This window comes from Eurypyga helias, unplaced genomic scaffold (genome assembly GCF_000690775.1).
Source record: "Eurypyga helias isolate BGI_N326 unplaced genomic scaffold, ASM69077v1 scaffold2028, whole genome shotgun sequence".
In the NCBI taxonomy this organism is placed as follows: Eukaryota; Metazoa; Chordata; class Aves; order Eurypygiformes; family Eurypygidae; genus Eurypyga; species Eurypyga helias.
Window position 1 is genome coordinate 31,040 of NW_010264917.1, and position 11,980 is coordinate 43,019.

The following is an 11,980-nucleotide window of genomic DNA, read 5'->3' on the forward strand; positions in this document are numbered from 1 at the left end:
AGGGAGGCTGTGAACTTACAGCCCCTTGGTTGCAGCTTGGTAACTGGTTGTATAAGCAAAGACAGGGTGCTTATCTGAAAAAAAAGGGTTGAGTTACTGTAAAGTTATTCCTGAGTAGGAGTTTGGCCATGAGCTGCCACTGATGTCAGGCAGGTTCTCCCCTTACTCTACCCCAGAGTGAGGTGTCTGTGTGCCCACAGCCTGGCTTACTTCTCTTACATGAAAAGAAGTGCGTCTTGAATAAACTATGTCCTGGCACCATGTAGAAATACAATTTTTATCTCTGTGAACAACCATATCAGCACTACCGCTATGTGAAAAGCTTTCAGCTCTAACTCATACAGCTGTCGTGTGAGTTCTTAAATCGCTGGAGTCATTTATAAGGCAGCCTGTAAATACTCCCTGTGAGGAGGGTTTGCCTTCAGTTACTAGGTAGCCACCAGCTGTTGTGCCAACACACGCCAGTACTTTCAGCCGACAGCGTTGGTGTGGTTTTACAGGGCTATGGGCCACTGAACCTACTTTCTGAAAGCTCACAGCCCAGCTCTGCTGCAACGTGCAAGCTGCATGGCCACTGGCCTGCGTGGAGGCCCTTACCTCAGGTGTGGTGTGCAGTCCCTCCTTCCCTGCAAGAGAAGATGCTTCATATTCACCACAGAACAGCAAACACAGATGCCACAGAGAAGGTGCTGCATTTCAAGAAAGCAGCATTATTTCTCATCAGACAGACCATATCCTGCCCAAATCCTCATGACAATGCTGTGGCAGCTGCAGAAGGATGATACCTGGTTAGCTACAAAGAACCAGACAGGGATATGTTCCAGTGAGGTGATGGACCACCCAAGTTTAAGCCCTGGAATCTGTCTGGGGGGGAAAAAAAAAAAAAGAGAAGACAAAACAGAAAGAAAGCACCTGCCCTGCTTCTGCGATTATGAAACTCAGAGGTGGATAGGAATCAGCATGCTTCCAGCCAGGAATCACCAAAAGGAAACATGGAAGTCTGCAAACAGGATGTGTACTGGTGAGCTTTAGGTCCAGTCTACGACTGGTAGAGAGGGAATCACACTAATCTGAGTACCTGTATCAGAGCCAGGAATATTGTTGAATTTAAACAAAAAAGGAAGCTTATCTCTGAAAATGCTTCATAGCATGAGCCCTGGCATGGGTGTAGTTTAGCAGTCATCAATTAGATACTGGTTTTTACCGTAGTCTGAGCTTCTGGATGCTGTAGGTGAGAACCCTCAGTTACCCCACCGATGGCTGGGACAGAGGGAAGTCAACAGGGCTGGAAGACATAATGCTTTTGCGAGATTTAGGTGTGCTCTACAAATGTAAATGGGGGTAATGAATAAATAAATTGCCCCCACCACATCCACAAAGACCCTCTGCAGAGAGATGCTGATACTCGCATTTCTGTTCTACTTATTGAACCAAATACAAAGCCAGTATTAATCAGCCTCACTCTGGCTAGAAAAGCCATGATTCTCATCTTAAAACATTTTATTCCATGAACCAAAACCAAGTGAGAGACACCCCTCAGCACAAGAAGTATTGTGTTTACACATTTAAGGCAGCTGGAGGAGCCCTGGCATGATTAACTCAGCATTTGTTTATTTTTCAAATTGCCCACATCCAGCATTCCAACAATAGGCTGAGCTGGGTTTGCATAACACTCCCAAGCAACCGTAGCAACCCAAATAAGTCACTGATTCCTGAGAAAAGTATGAACTACGATAGCATAACCTTAATTTAAGTAGCCCTGTTCTAATCAACTTTCCTTCCTACCCAGGTTTGCGTCGTGCTGGCTTGAGGGATCTTATCTTTCTCTTATTGAATTCAGGAGGAATCTTGCTACAGGTTTTAGCCCTCAGCACATGGTGACACTGCTTTGTGTTCATTAGGACAAACAGAGCTAATGAGGACTGGAGTGACATGATGGAGAGGGAAGGCAGGAGCAGATCTCCCCTCAGCACTGTTTCACCCTTCATCTTTGCAGTGTTTATACACAGCCAAAGAGAGTCAAGAGGTCTCTAATGACTTTCTAATCACATCAGTCATTGACCCTGGGTGAGTGGAATGAAGTCTGAAATGAACCTTGGCTCAAGACAATGCAGACCAGAGTTTTGTATCTAACTACAGGAAAGAAATTGTTATTCTTTCTCAGTGCACTGTACTATTATGGAATAAATGACAAGTCATAGATATTCTCAAAAAACCCCAGCAACCCCCTCCCTCTCCAGAACCCAGATGCTTGCTCCAGGCTACCAAATGCAGCTGAGCTTTAGGGACCATCAGGATCTAAGCCAGAAAAAAGGTTTTGAATGGCCCACTGGTGGAACAGCCCAAATCAGCACCCTCCTCCCCCAGCGCTTCTTTCCTCTTGCGTGGTCAAAATCCACATCCATTATGATTAGCCATTTGGAGGTTGCTCTCTCAATCTGTTTTGCTAGACATATGCTTCTCTGGGTTCTTTGCGCGACGAGTGTTAAGAGTGAACAACTTTTAACAGGACTACTGGCCAGGAACGGATTGGGAGCAAAGTCTTTTAATGCTAGATAGCTACAACACTAAGGTTAAGCTTCCTTTTTTGTCTGTGATAAAAATTCCTTGCCCTCTTGTCATCCCAGTAATCATGCTTTGTGTGTCACTGATGAACAGTTAAATCCACTTTTGCTTTCTACAAAATCAATTAACACATCTCAGCATGAGCAGATGGAGGCTTCGTTACCTGAGGGTATGCAACTGCAGACGAGCAGCAAGTGAGCAGTATGCAGACACCTACGTTTATGCCCACAGACTTGAGTGTGACGTGGCTAAGGGAAAAAAAACCACCAACAAGGACATCTGTCCCCTCCTTAGCTATCTTTCCTTGGGAGGATCATACCCTCTACTAACACATTATGATTCATTCCCTTCTCTGAAACAGGGAACTACTTGTTTTACTCTCCCGTGGCTGGATTAAGCAACCACTGATATCAAACCTGGGCACTACCAAACCAACTGTCAACATGACTTTCCCTGGATCAGACCACAGATGTAATCCTGCAGTAATGAACAGCAGACCTGCCACCACACAGTCAGTGTTTAGGGCACCTGGAGCCAGACACCCCACTGTCCCTCCACCCTTGGGTGCACTGCTCAGTCCTAGGCATTTTGCATGGTGCAAATACTTGTACATTATTTCCTTCAGGAGAAGCCTTGGGTTTCCAGACTCACCCTTGCTATATACTGCCCACACCCAGAAAGGACTCTTGTGACCTTGTCAGCGCAGCTTGCATGCTTATCTCTCCAAGCCCAAGCTCCTCTCCGCAGACCATGGCTGGTAGCAGCAGGGTCTGTGCTTGGCAGGGTGCTGTGAGTGCCCACTCCCATCAGCCACTGGTGTATGCAGGTTGCCGTCACTGGGCATCGCACTTCCTACCAGTGGAGCAGATGCGATGGGCAGAATTGGCCACATGGCTAGTTTTTCTTGCATGCTGACCAAACCAAGTGATAGGAGGAAGGAGGGCTGTTGCATCTGCAGTGTGAGCACAGCTCTCCCCAGGTGTTTAAGGATCAGGTCAGGCTGCCTATGTGGACAGATCACCAGTGGGGTGGTAAATTCAGACTGGGAGTGGGTGGAGCTCTGTGATGAGCCCACGGAAGACATGAGACAGCCACTGCTGGTGGGCAAATGGAGGCACTGGCATTTGGAGCTGGCCATTATGTGCTCCTGTTATCCCACTGTAAAGCTGGCTGAGCTTGGACACCTGGCAGTGAACACATAAATGGTGACCTCAATCAGTGTGAAAGGGATTCCCCTATACTCCCTGGAAGGGTGAATGCACAGGTGGTTTTAAGTTGCTCAGCTTGAAAGTGAATGCACCTCTAGCATCCTCCCCCTTACGAAGTCTCTTCCCATTCTTCTTGATTGGGAGAGGTGTTGTCTGCCATCATCCAGATCTTTGTGGATCACAAGAGACACTTACCAGACAAGAAGTCGAGCTAAACTAGGAGTAAGTAATTCCCACTCATTGTAACTCTTTCCTGCAAGAGATTGTCACGGTTACGGGTCAGTACACTCTTTGGCTTGACTTGATAATATTAACAAAATCAGTACTGTGCCCATAGGATCTAGGAACCATCTGACACCTAATAGACCACTCAGGCAGGATGACATGACATTGACCTGTGTCAGCCCTGGTTAAAACTATCTCTTAATCCAGGACAAACAGCCAGGGGACCATGCTCTGATCCTCTGCAGAGTTCCTGTGGGGCTCACTACACTCTTGGAGAGAAGTGGCGATCTGTGCCAGGTCAGACAAGTAACTCGTTATCCCAGGAAACATTAGAGGGATGTTGTTTCATTATGTTGAGCTAAAGTTCAGTTTTTCCACCCCGACAGACCGGCAGGGGTTGATGTTTGTTGATGATTACCTGGGCAATGAGGACACATAGACCTTGCTAGCTCACGTTGTTTTCTACATGCGATCCTCCTTGTAATAAGAAATCATTGGTTCTGCGCCAATTATTTGCTGAGGTTTGCCAGCACGTGGCTTGGGTATGACCAGCCTAAGGAAAGGGGAGGCGCTGGGGAAATGTCAGCCAAGGAGCCATGGAGAAGTGTGTGTGTGTGTGTGTTTGCGTATGTGCAGAAGGGTGTGCAGGATGCAAAAGATATTCTGAGCCAAGCAGCTTGCTTGCTCCCTCCCAGAGGCATGACTCTGCATGCCCTTCCCTGCCTACTCTATCCCAAGGAATTTGACTTGGAAGAAGGTCTTGCCCTGGCAGTGCTCTAAGAAGAGAGTGCATTAAACCTGGTTGCAAGGAAAAATGGCCAAGCAGAGGCCTATTCAGCTCCAGGGAAACTGGTGACACACGAGTCACAGTGTCTTAGAAAAGAGTGTTGGGCCCAAAGAACTCACCAAGAGGTTAGTAGGACTCAGAGATCACGTCCAGTGAGAACAGGGGTGAACATGTTTGGAGACAGATGCAGGCAACTGAGCTTTCTGCATCCAGACACAAATATTTTTGAACAGGATTGACCTCACTGTGGGTTTTCCCTTGGTCAGCAGTGGTACCAAAAATGGGATTTACTGTTATATCTGGCCACAGCTAGTGCTTCTGAGTGTTTCTGGCTGTTCTGCAGTAGTCTGGCAAAACAGAGCCAGCTTGAAAATAGCAGGGAAATGATGTGATTTGGGGCAGAAAACTGCAAATAAAAACATGATTGTATAAATAACAGTTTTTTACCAACTAATCTCAAAATCCCTTCTTCAGCAGAAATTGAGACTATTACAGATCTGAAAATTAAGTAGGCAAGAGCACAAAAAGCCCACTCCATGGTTATTCGGGTTGCTTTCCCTCTCTCACAACACTCAGCCAAGATCCAGGTCCTCTTAATTGTTCAAGCTATGAATTTCATAAACACTTTCAGCACTTCAGTGGATCCATGCCAGTGAAATAACTGCAATCTGACCAAGAAATAATGCTGATCTCACCTACAAATCTAACCTTGGACTTGGGTTGCAATCTCAGAACTGCATATCTTGTCCAAAACATATTACAGAAGCCATGCAGGAGGTGATGAGTTTTCTGATCGTCCTTCTGCATGCACAACAGAGATGAAAATTGCAGCCATCTGTCTGCAGCACCCCCAGTGCCCACCCTCAGTGTCTCCTTGGTGTACCCGGTACCCATTGAGTCTTATCCCCATGGAGGAAGGAGATTTGTCCTTCTGAAATCAGAAAGTCCTTTTTCAAGACTCAGTGCTCACTAGCTCTGCACCTCTGCCAGATTCACTGCTCTATATTTTTTATCCCCTTTATGTTGTGTTTGGTTCAGAAATTTCAGATTCGCATCTGTAGCAGGTTGCACATGACACAGTGAGCAAGGGAAAAGACCCACCAGGCTTATCATAAACCCAGAAGTATCTCCTGTAGGAGGCAAGCTCCTTGACTATGTCATGAGCTGAGTGTTTCCGACTGATGTGACATCCCAGCTGTACATGGATTTGGTTGGTAGAAGGTCTTAATCCCATAGCATAGGTAGGCAACATCAGATCAGTTTTAGCATCATTTTGAGGACAAAGCACAACTTGCCACACCTGACTTTTTATGTCCCCGCATGGGTAGGTGCAAGTTTAAAAAAAAAAAAAGTGGGGCAGCATTCATCTACCTATAAATTCCTCATGCCTGTCTCTGCTGTTCCTTCTCCACAAAGCCCTCAGACATCCAGTGATGAGTGGAGGGTTCTGCTCCACCCAAAACCCTGGAGATTTCACCCCTGCCATTTGGATGACTCCCCACTAGTCCCCAAGGTCCTATCAGTACTACTAAACAAAACACACCCAGGACACACATTTGGCTGAGTCCCAGGGATGCACATGCACAGCACCGGAGGCAGTTTGGATGTGATTGCCCCATTTCAAGAGGAAAGAGGGCTTAGCCACGTGCATGGCAGCTGGGCCGTGCCTCCTGACCTGTTTTATTAGCACAGACACAGCCGTGCAGGCCTAAGTGTGCCAGGCTGACAGCCCTCACTCCTACTCCCTGCCCAACTTCCCGGGCCTCCTCCCCTGGTAGACCCCATTGGACATTTATTTGGGTGCTTTTGAGCTGAGATACAGAGCAAAGTGTTAAATTGTGCTTAGGGGAGCAGCAGCAGCTCCGCACGTTGAAGATGCATGAGAGGAGCCGGGTTGGGGCAGGCACCGCGGCACAGCAGAGCGCGGGACCTGTGCTATTAACAGTGCCACAAGGGAACAGCTGTTCCACTTACCATGAAATATTTACAAAATAAATGTCTGGAACGTGATAAGGACTTTTAATAGGATGTCACCTCCTAGGATTAATGAAGCACTGGAAGAACTGTAAGGTCACAATCCTTTGGCGAAGAGCGGCTCTTGAGGAAAGCACACAGCTCTCTTCGGCTGCTCGGATTTGTAGCACGTAGGCACGTAGTCAGGAAGCCCTTGGTGCCAAGTGTCGTTCAGACAGGAGATTAGCAATGATGACCGCATGTGCAGACCTGGGGAAATAGGTACCAAACCCAAGGAGGTCTCACCCCTCGCTCAGGACAGACAGAGGCTTGTCCTCACTGAGGAAATCATATGGGGCTTGGATGCTCCTGGCTTTGTACTTCCATGCAGGCTACAAGAGCATTCGCTCTTCCTAAGATGGACTGTGGATTTGTCCAGCCTCCCACGTTGATGCTTGATATCCACTTTCCAGGGCAGGAAGAGAAAAGAATCATGGCTTGGGCAGCTGGAGCAGGACAAGATGGATCATGTCATGGCTCCAGCATCCTCACAGCCACTGTTCTTGGGGTGCATGGCAGGCAAACAGTCCCACTGCACTGAGCACAGACAGAGGACCATCGCACCGACACCAGTGCTCACACTACCAACACACCACCCCACCAGAGGAAGGTGTTCAGTAATTCAAATGTCGTTGCAGTGTCCTTTGGAAGCAGTGTGCAAACAGGAACCTGGGAAAATGCCCAGTACTCGAGGAGCCTACGTTATGATATCATGGTGATGTCCCCTTATTCCCAGGCTCAGCTTTGCTCACGATTTCCCTGCTTCATCCCCCAGCACAGTGCAGGGGGATGGGGAACGGGGGTTGTGTTCAGTTCATCACATGTTGTCTCTGCCACTCCTTCCTCTTCAGGAGGAGGAGAACATTCTGCCCCTGCTTCAGCATGGAGTCACTCCCATGGATACAGCCCTCTGTGAACTTTCCCTGATGTGAGTCCTTCCCACGGGCTGCAGTTCCTCATGAACTGCTCCAGCATGGGTCCCTCTCAAGGAGTGCAGTCCTTCAGGAGCAGCCTGCTCCAGGCTGGGTCCCCCCAGCGTCACAATTCCTGCCAGCACACAGGCTCCCGCCACGGCCTTCCCCTCCATGGGCACACCCCTGCCAGGAGCCTGCTCCAGCACAGGCTGCCCATGGGGTCACAGCCTCCTTCAGGCGTCTCCCTGCTCCTGCATGGGGTCCTCCCTGGACTGCGCTTGGGTCTCTGTTCCCCCATTGACCCCCTGTGGCTGTAATTGCTGTTGAGCACCCCCCTTCTTAAGTCACCCCCCTTCTTAAGTATCACAGAGGCACTACAACTGTCACTGATGGACTTAGCCTTGGCCAGCAGCCGGTACATCTTGGACCCAGCTGGCATTGGCTCTGTCAGACACAGGGGAGGCTCCCAGCAGCTTCTCACAGAAGCCACCCATGTAGCCCCCTCACCCCCCTCCCTTCCCCACCAAAACCTTGCCATGCAAATCCCGTCCAGGTGGAAATTTGTGGTAGGAGGCACAAAGGAGAATCCTGGCTTCTGCCACAGGAAGCTAATGCAAGCAGAGCAACAACCCCTACTTTGTGAACCAAAAAGCCGGTTCCCACCAGCCATCCAGCCTAGCTACCACGCTGCAACCTACAGCCAGCTTGGTGGCAGGAAGGCAGGAAGAGGAGGCAGGTCCATGTGCTTGTGTGGCTTGCACGTGGCTTGTACCTGACTAAGGTACCTCCCAGATTTCCTCCTTCTGAATAGTCCCAGCTACCAGAAGATGTCAGGAGTATTAAACTGGCTGCACTGGGATTTGGATGCATCATTTTCCATTAGGAACATGATCTCCAAACTTTTTTCTTTCTTATTTTTTAACACTGCTTTATTTTGCTAAAAACCATTTGAGCTAAGAAAGCCCTGGAGAAAATCTCTGACACCTTGAGTGAAGTTTTAAAATGTCTTTTCTCCCATCTCCCTCTTGGAAAGACAGGGGAGGAATTATTCACAGTTTATTTCTCACTACCTTTCAGGAGAACGGTTCACTGAGGTGATGAAGATTTACATAAATTCAGTTGGTCTATAAGTACCGTACCATTTCTTAGTTTTTCTGTAACATACTCATTGGCAAATGTGAAAATTTCAGTAGAGAAGCTGTTAATGTTTACTGCAAACTGTAGCTGCAGTGTGCTCAGGGAGAAACAGCACAGCTGGCACAATAACCTGCCTCTAGGACCTGATTTAAACCCCAGGAAAGTCAGAGAGACTCTTCCACGCTTTTTAGTACAAGCAATATTTATTCTGTCCATCTCTTGAACCTCTTATACTCTTGTAAAAAATGGATGGACATGCAGGCCAAGACATAGCAAAAAGTGGAAAATATTTTCAGGACTTATTTGATTAAGTAAGTCCTTATTTCAGGACTTACTACTTATTTGATCTGGGCAAAAAAAATCTTTGGGATAGGGTGTTTGATGTTTTATTGCAAAGGCACAGAAAGAGTAAAGCTTGGAACAATTACTTCTACAAAAAAGGATTTTTTTTTTCATTCAAATGCTTGTTTTTTGTTTACTTTATATACAGCAAGTTGTTTTCTTTGAATTTCAAAGATTCTGAGTATCATCAAAGACCAAACTATACCTTTTCCATTTGACAAATGGCATCCTGGAAAGCTATTTGCTATAAATAGTTCATGGACAACAGAACTGTTGCATTAGCTCTTCTTTATTCCTAGATAATTCCAGAAGGGAGGTGGAGGGGAAGTGAGAGAGACGTATACAGAAAACCAACATGGTATTTCTTTGCTCACCTGTCTGTATGGCTAAGACTGAGGGGTAGACAGTCGAAGTTCATCTTCAGTCGAATGAGACCAATCTTTCCAAGATCCCAGCAGTCAGTGGAGTGGGGGGTCTAACTCAGCCTCCTTGGAGATCCCTCCAGGGGGTCTCAGCAGGTGCAGGACACTGCAGACAGGGAGGTGATGGGCAGAGGGGTGGTGCTGGGGAGATGGCTGCCTTGGTCCCAACCACTCCCCATTGTGAGGGTCTAACCTGCAGCCCCTCAGGAATGGGGATGGCCTTTCTTGAGTGCACCTCATCAGATCTGGTGCTTGCCCAAGCCCTTCACAGGGACACAAGGCCCCCCACATGCCCGACACTGTCAAGGAAAGAAGTGTCTTGCTGCTGTTCGGCTCTGCACAGGGCTGGGAAAGCTTCAGTGAAGTCTGCAGAGGCCAGAAAACCCAAGAAGAAATTCTTGAGAGTGCTGAAGGGCTGGGGCAGCTTTTCCTTGATGCAGCTTGACTTCTCTAACTTTCACAGGCCATCTGCTTTAGTCTCAGGTGGAGATGGATAGAAAAAGAGCAGAAAGGCCATGGAGCAAGATGCTCTCACCAAGGAGGAAAAAAGGCATAGATATGACACCTGTGACTTCATGCAGTATTCATCACTAATCCCCCTTTGTTGTGACTGAAATAAATTTGCTTAAGAATTGCAATCTAAAGACAGCAGGGATCAGTCTCAGTTGTCAAAGTTATATGTTACAAAATCTTTGTATTGTTCATATACTTTATGTTCTGTAATTATCTTCTGTAACAATCTAATAAAGCTTTTTTTAAAAGTCTATCTCAAAAATATTTTTTTTAAAGAAACATTCCATCCACATATTCCCTGTCCTTGCTCTAAGTAGCAACTTTGATTGCCCTGTTGGTACTGTGGCTCTTTTATGATTGTGAATATGATTTTTTTTCCAGAGCTTTGGAGCTTGTCACAGGCTGTGGGTAGATAATCTGAACCCCCTGGTATTTTCAGAGAGGTAAAGGACAGACTCTGATAATTTAGAGAGGGGTGAAAGCTAATCTTCATAGACACAGAATTCCAGGGAGAGTTTGGCTTTTCAATCATTAGCCTTCGCTAGAGCAGCATCTAAAGTATTCTTTACAGCTCACAGTTATATATATTCGCACCAGCCCCGTTCCAACGTAGGCTTGGAGCTTGGAAGGTTTCCCAGATTGTAGTTGTGTGGTCTCAAACAACTGAGGTACAACATACAGCCAGAGCCTGCTGTTGACAACACGGATGGAGCAGCGTCATGCTGCCGCTGCCATTGGGTCTGGGGCTCGGAAACTTCCCCCTGTTGCCATCCCCAGCGTATGCATCCATCCCTGCCACAGGACACCTGCCAGCTCTTCCTTCAGAATCTCATTAAGGACTGACTGGGAATCACCTGATCCCAGATGACTTGTTTGGATGAATTATTTCTACAGTGAGCATCCTGCAGCATAACGTTTCGGCTGAAGTTTGGTGCCTTTACTCTTCCAGGCATGAAAAGCAAGAGAACACATCGAGAAGGATTATGAGGATTAGATGACTCTTCACTGAGGGGACTGGTTAAATAATCTGCTGTCACGTTCAGGTGAAGAAGGCCCTTGTGTGGCTACCAAGAAGCAACCTCAGAATGAACACAGCTGATGAAATCAGACTAAACAACGAAAAAATAAACCTGTAAGTGGTCTGGGCCTGAAAAAATATCTCTTCACATACAAGCAGAAATGTTTTAAGTAATTTTAAAAGTGCCTTAATTATTCAGTGGAAGGAACATGGATGTGCAGCTTGCTGGGTGCTTGCAGCCAAGCAGACACCAAGGGTGGCATTTAAATGCCCCACAGGAGGGCACTTTCCCTTGAGTGTCTTCTGAGAGCTGCACACCTCTTTGAAGCTGACAGACTTGGGACCAGAGAAGGAAAGGTCACTAGTGTCAGTGGCTTTTAGATCCCAATCTCTTTTCTGCCCAGTGGCAAAAAAACAATAACAAAATAAATGTACAATGCTGGGAGGGTGGCCATTCCCTGCACTCACATCCTGGCTGGGTACTGAGCTGGCCAGAGGTGAGAAGCCATGCTGCAGCATCCCATCAAGTGTTTATGTGCATGTTTAGCTGTACATGAGTCAGCTGCTGATTTCAGAATAGCTCGTCTCACTTAAAGTTGAATGCACTTGAGGAGCTTTGCTGAAATCAGGCCGCAGTCAAATTGTCATGCAGACACGCTATATTCAAATAGCGACTTTCATAATGAAAAGATGGATCTAGTCTTATTCTAGCCATTTGAGATTTTGCCACTGATCAATAGAGTGGATCTCTGTAGTCCAAGAAATGCAAATGTAGTCCATGGAAATGTAAATACAGCTGAAGTGTAACCAGTGTCCGTATTTTAAAAGCTCTTTCC